Raw genomic sequence first — 6456 nt, 5'->3', positions numbered from 1 at the left:
CCGGGCTTACTCGACGTGTGACGTTGTGCACGGAGCTTCTGGGCTTACGATTCGCGAATAATATTGTGCTTACTATTTTATTTTTGTGAGTGAATGTTATTTGAATTAATTGTGCTGTGAAGTGGTTGTGTTTCTGAATTCAGATCGATGAGGTAAGTTTCTTTGGGAGTTTTGTCAACTTTTTTATGTTATTGCACTTAGGTTAATTTAGTACTGATTAAGAATGTGCTGGTTAAACTTGTATTGTAATTTTAAAATGTTTTAATTTATGATATAAATAATAAGGATTTTTATTTCAACAGCAGGTAGGTATTTAATTTTTGCATTGTAAATAGGTGTGATGTCTCACTTATTTTTATCTGTTGTAATACTTAGTTATTTGTGACTTTGAATTGAGAATAGGGACACTAAACTTTCAAAATAATTCTCATAATTATTTTACAAGTGTAAAAAAGGCAAGAATCAGAATTCTTTAAAATCATAAAAAATAGCCACATAGTATAATTTCATGTGAACGATATTTGATACAGTCTCATAAAATGAGAACAAGTTTTCCAAGAAATAATTATTAAGACCTTTGACAAACCTAAACAAAATTTTCAAACGTGCTACAAAGCTAGTATCGCCTTTACCCTAAGGCAAGGAAAAATTTAGACTAAGACAACATTTGTATATAAACTACACATAACTCGGGTCTTCGTGTATTAAATATTCGTATAATTTTGCCATTCCCAAGCTCAGGCCGAAATTTATAGTAGGATAATCCTGTTGTGTGGTTGTTAAGCCTGAATTTAGAACTAGACTTAATTATATTCGGACATCTAGTGTTTCTATGTTGGGTACTAGCCAAAATGAAAGTTGGCGGACTGGCTAAGGTTTTTCTTCTTTGTTCTTTGAAAGAACTAAACAATTAAAATTAAATGTACTATCACTTTTATCAGATGACTTAGCGCCAAAAAACTAACTTATATGCAAAAGAAGAGGAGCTAGTGTGCTTGCTAAATATTATGAAAAGAGGTTTTGGACAAAAAGTACGAAGGATTCCTCTATTATTATACCATTTTCCGTCTTTCAAACTCTGTTGGAGACGGCTTCCAGTCTCATCCGATGCAGCTTAATATCAATATTTTACATAGAGCGACTGACTGGAAAATATATTTAAAAGAAAACTTCCAGTTCGTTTCTCATAAAAAAATATTATTTCTTCAAAAATTGTTTAAAATGTAACAAATGCGTAAAATTTTGCTCAACCTGAGCATAATTGATCTTAACTGAAACCACCGTAAAAAACAGATATGTTAGATTTTATAAATCTATTTTCTATTGTGTTATTTTGTATGATGCGTGTAATTACTACTCAAAATAAAATACAATTTTTTTCATGTGCATTAGATATGATAGATATGAATGTTCATATGACACAACTATCTTGACAATGACCTATGACACTCCAAACTAACTAGTACAATTTCAAGTAAATTTCCCTCTATCATGTCTCTAGCTTCAATTAGTTTCCTCACTGAAGTGTAGGAGTAGAAGTCATAACAGTGTTATTAATTCATTAACGGGCGGATACAGGCCACTGTTGCACGTAGCCTTGTCACAACAGATTGTACGAGTCTGCCTACACTGAGTTTATACTAGGCTGTTTGAGAAAAGCTTCTTTAAAAGTTGGTTTATATTTTAACCAACTTTTAAAGAAGGAGGAGATTCTTGATTTATGTGTTTTTTATGTATTACACTAAACTATTTAATCGGTGGATTGATTTTGATGGTTGTTCATTTGGTTGAAAGGTGTTACTTATCTTAGGGCTCTCTTTAATTTGGTCCGGATTAAACGAGATTTTTTTGAGATGTACTGAGAAATACGCTCTTGCTCGATATGTTGAGATTTTGCTTGAAGAAGTTTCGTTTTATATAAAATCGGAAAGTTCCTACTATCTAGTTCCTTCCTATATAGTAACTTATTATTCGACATTTTAAACTAACCAAAACAGCATTTTACTTTACTATATACAATTTCAAGTGAAATTCCCTCTATCACGTCTTGAAGTCCAATTAGTTTCATCACTGTAGTGTAGGGGTAGAAGTCATAACAGTGCTATTAATTCATTAACGAGCGGATACAGCCTACAGGCCACTGTTGCACGTAGCCTTGTCTAACAGATTGTAGAAGTGTCTGCCTACACTGAGTTTATACTAGGCTGTTGGAGATATGAAATATAAACCAACTTTTAGAAAGGAGGAGATTTTTAACTTGTACTTTATATGTTTGTTACTTCATAATTGTTTAATCAGTGGGTCTATTTTTATGGTTGCTTTTTGCATGATACAAATAGGGCACTATTTAATGACGTCAAAATAAGAAGAACAGTTTTTGAGATATCTTGAAAATGCACTCTCATGGTGCTAATAAAGTGTAAATTTCAAGCAAATTTCTAGCCCTGTTTCAACAGATTGTAGGAGTCTGCCTACACTATGTTTATACTAGGCTGTTTGAGAAATGAAAAATAAATAGAAGTTTAAGCAATGAAAGATGTATTTTTGTATTTTGGTTGTTTACTTGACTGTGCGATAGTTAATAGGTTAAGGAGAAATGATGTGATAATTTGTTTTCTTTCAAAGCTTTATTAGAATATAACATGAATGGTGATTTATTATAGTTATGTCAACTAAGCAATTATCACAAATACGGATGCACTTTATAATGTGATTCTGACTTTTTCGTGTTATTTTTTATTTTTTGTTGTGTTTAGTAATAATGCCTTTACAACTGCTTCCTCAACGATAACGAACTAATAAGAACCGGATTTTAAAATGTCCTGCAAAACATAGAGTGACTTCTCCTGATATTAATAAGGGGCCATCCATCCAAGTAATGGCCTCACCAACAGTTGCTTAACTTACTGAGCGTCTAGTGTCCGTCAAATGCAGCTCATTATCTATGTATATATCTTGTAAACTATATAAAAATAACATATTATTATTATGTACCTACATATCACGAACAGACTGTATGACGCGAATTCAATTAGTGTCAAGTTCCTGGCGTAATATTAATTAAACATGAAAATAATGGGCACGTCACTTCTCATTTGCAGTGAAGGGTTTTATTAATTCAATTTAACATAACATCAAACATGTTTTTCCATGGAATTGTAGGGAAAGGTGAATATAGTACACTTGTGTTGCCGTTCAAATTGTTTTATCCACTTATCTATTTACTAGATGGGTGGACGCGAGGTAATTGAACGTTTTGTAATAATAATATAATTCCGATTGGTGTTTTGAACCAGTATCAATAGATTGATTCTTTACTGCTATCGAAATGTAGGTTCGCTACTAAGAACTCCAATTCATCGAAACTATAGATTTTCGTAGAACTGGCTACGGCTACGGCGAGTGAACCAAAAAATATGAAGTTAATGTAGTTATCAAGGTTTTAATTTATTGATAATCATAGTACTAACGTAACGTAACGTAGTATGTTTTAGACATGGTTGGATGTACCCAAACTACTCAGACCAATATAATTTGCAAACAACACCGAACAAACTCGAATCAGACGAGATTTATTCTAACCGGAGCTTACTTAACCAAAGTAACCGTCTGATACACTTCCGTTGGTCATAGTACCCATACCGAACTATCCTGAGCAAACAGTACCTAAACCAATAATAGGAGTAATCCGGAGAACGACAAAGTTTTTGTAACAAGTTCGTGTATTATTTTCGAGTGATTGTTACTATGTAGTGGTTAGATTAGAATGGTTTTACTCTAATTATTTGTATAGTATTTCTGATAGGTGTGAATAATCTATTATTAGAAGAATTGTTCCTTGTGTCAGTCCTAGTGGAGGCAAAAATATGTATATTACCAGCTAACTATGTTTTAAAACTGAACCACAACATCAGCCTATATATTATGTATAAGGAAGGTATCTTATGAAGGACATTTAGAAGCAAAATATTTCTGACTTCTACCTGACTGACTGAATTTTTATAAGAACTTTCACATTTACAATATTAGTGGGAATAAGTACACAATACTGAAATACTAACCAAATTTTAATGTCTGTTATAAACCTACATGGTGGTATCATATAGAAACATTTCATATTGCAAGTGGAAAACTAAGTTTAGACAACCAAATGAAATAGCCTTATAATATGTTTCAACTCACCTTCCCTCCGGTTCAACCTCACACACGTCTGTTCCTATAATCCTCGTGTAAGCACATTGTTTACAAGACTAAACCCACAAGAAATGTATCAAATAACCGGAGATCCTTTAGATCCCAACCGGAGCACACACGAGACAATAAGCTTAACAATTGTACATGAATCATGACTGTGTACACAGTTTTTGTATCAACAACAAATAAAATATACGTTTTCATCAAGTCGGGTTTATGAATTATATATATGTATACACTTTGGAATATTCTAATTTTCTGATTGTTTTAACAAAACAGCAAAAACATGGATGTTTCACAATTTTTCATTATGAAATACTATTATCTACTTGCCCAAAGGCGGCTCGGAAAGGCATACATTTTGTGAACATAAATTCCACTTACTCGTCTAAAAGATTTTTGTACTGTGTTTAGGTATTCTACCTCAATACCATATTTTTATTAATTTCTTCAATCATGTTTTATGAAAAACTAAGTCAGTAGTAATGACGTAGACTCGTAATACTTCTAGTTTCCAGAAAACGTGGGAGAAGTCCATTTATCACAGTTTATTCCGTCCGTTACCAATTACTGAAATATAAATAGCGCCTTGTTATTTCGATAATGGCGAAACGTGCTTCTTAATAATAAGACAAATAGTCCGTGAAACACTTTTGACGACATTTGATATTTTGAGGAGATCGAAAATTAATTAAAACTTGGATTCGACCTTTTTAATGAAACGTTTAATTTTGGTATTGTTTAAAGGTTCGTGTTTTTTTAAATAATGAAGAATGTTTATGATACTTATTTTACTTTAAAATCAGATTGAGTTTATGGAGAAACTAGTTAAGACTACGGTGGTCAGTAAAGTGGTGGTTTTTTCAAATTTACAAATATTAATATAATGCCTGATATAACCTATTATAATGTAGACCACATAAAAAAAACGTAGAAGAGGAGAATCAAACCTACTACTCATTCCCCTATAGCCATAAATTAACTATCTCTATTTTATATATCAATCGACATTCTGCTACAATATGCAAGCTCAGATACGTATGGTCGTAAGCACCATCAATTATATCACAAAAAAATATAACACAAATACGTAGAAAGAAAACCATAGATTCATGACTTATCTCATTCGAACAGTAGCTCGATTCTCTACTAATATCGACTACAGACAACCGACCTGTCAACGAGAAATTTTGTATGAAAATCTGATCAGCGCCTCTGACGGGTGTCGTAGGAAATCTTTTGGCAGTACATTCTAAACGTCAAAATTTCGATAGCTAGCCGGTTGTCGGTAGTCGATAGTGGTAGAGAATCGAGGTACAGGTTATCGAACAAAACAATACAAAATCAAATATGAGTCACTTCGAGTAATTATGTAACTTTGGTAGAAAGATACAGAGTTGCTATTTGTTCTCGCCGAAACGGATTCAAATAGGAACGACAAACTTATTTGATACCGAGGTTGGATGTAACGTCATTCTTAAAGTATATTTTTTGGTTTGAGATATTGCCAGATAGAATCAAACGTGTTTGAAAAAATCGTAATAATAATATAATTATGTTGCAGTGCAAATATTTACAATATTATAGTACGCTAAAGAGCAAGTAAGTCCTATTTTTTCAAGCTACTTTTATATTATAGAAAATATATTATAGCAAAATGTCTAAATAACCTAATTGGGGCAAAATCTTGAAGAGTCTCTTCTCTTTAGAGAATGTGTACATTGCTACTTCTTTAGACTTGAAAATACCTTCTTATTTAGTTATAATTTTGCAATAATGTGAAAAAGACTGGGTTTTATTTACCACAACTACACCAAACTATTTTTTAAGGGTTTAACCAAATCTGTTTCATATTATTCCTTCTTCATATTTCCTTACCTTCAAAATTTTCCCAGTATTCAATGTACAATGTACATTTTTTCTTTTAAAATACGTACATACTTTTACTGTGGTGATAGTTCAAAACACTCTGTTTTATTGCAATCCGAATGATGAATCGATGCCACGGCTACAGGCTTAGTGAGGTTAAATTGAAACATGCAATATGTATCAGTAAAACTCTTAACCATTTTTTTTATTTTCATTCGTTAAAAATGGTACGTTATTTAACAAAGATAAAAAAGCATATACCTACACGCTAACCAATCTAAACGGTACATGATCTTAGAAGAAAATATAAGCTTTGCTATGAAGTGTTGAACATCGACCATCGGCTAGCTATAGAAAAAAAAAAATTGAACACTGTTCAACGCCTCTAGCGGG

General features: G+C 32.2%; 1 protein-coding gene across 1 annotated transcript in view; it reads left to right on the top strand.

Moving 5' to 3' along the window:
* LOC142973848 (uncharacterized) overlaps nt 1–6456 on the top strand; it is a 60751-nt gene continuing 54295 nt past the window's right edge. The window contains exon 1 of the mRNA XM_076115869.1: nt 1–152. The gene's annotated coding sequence lies outside the window, so the exon portion shown is untranslated. The remainder of the gene's footprint in view (nt 153–6456) is intronic.

Source organism: Anticarsia gemmatalis, chromosome 6, assembly GCF_050436995.1.
Source record: "Anticarsia gemmatalis isolate Benzon Research Colony breed Stoneville strain chromosome 6, ilAntGemm2 primary, whole genome shotgun sequence".
In the NCBI taxonomy this organism is placed as follows: Eukaryota; Metazoa; Arthropoda; class Insecta; order Lepidoptera; family Erebidae; genus Anticarsia; species Anticarsia gemmatalis.
Note: the sequence above shows the minus strand (reverse complement) of the source record. Positions and strands in the feature narration are given on the sequence as shown.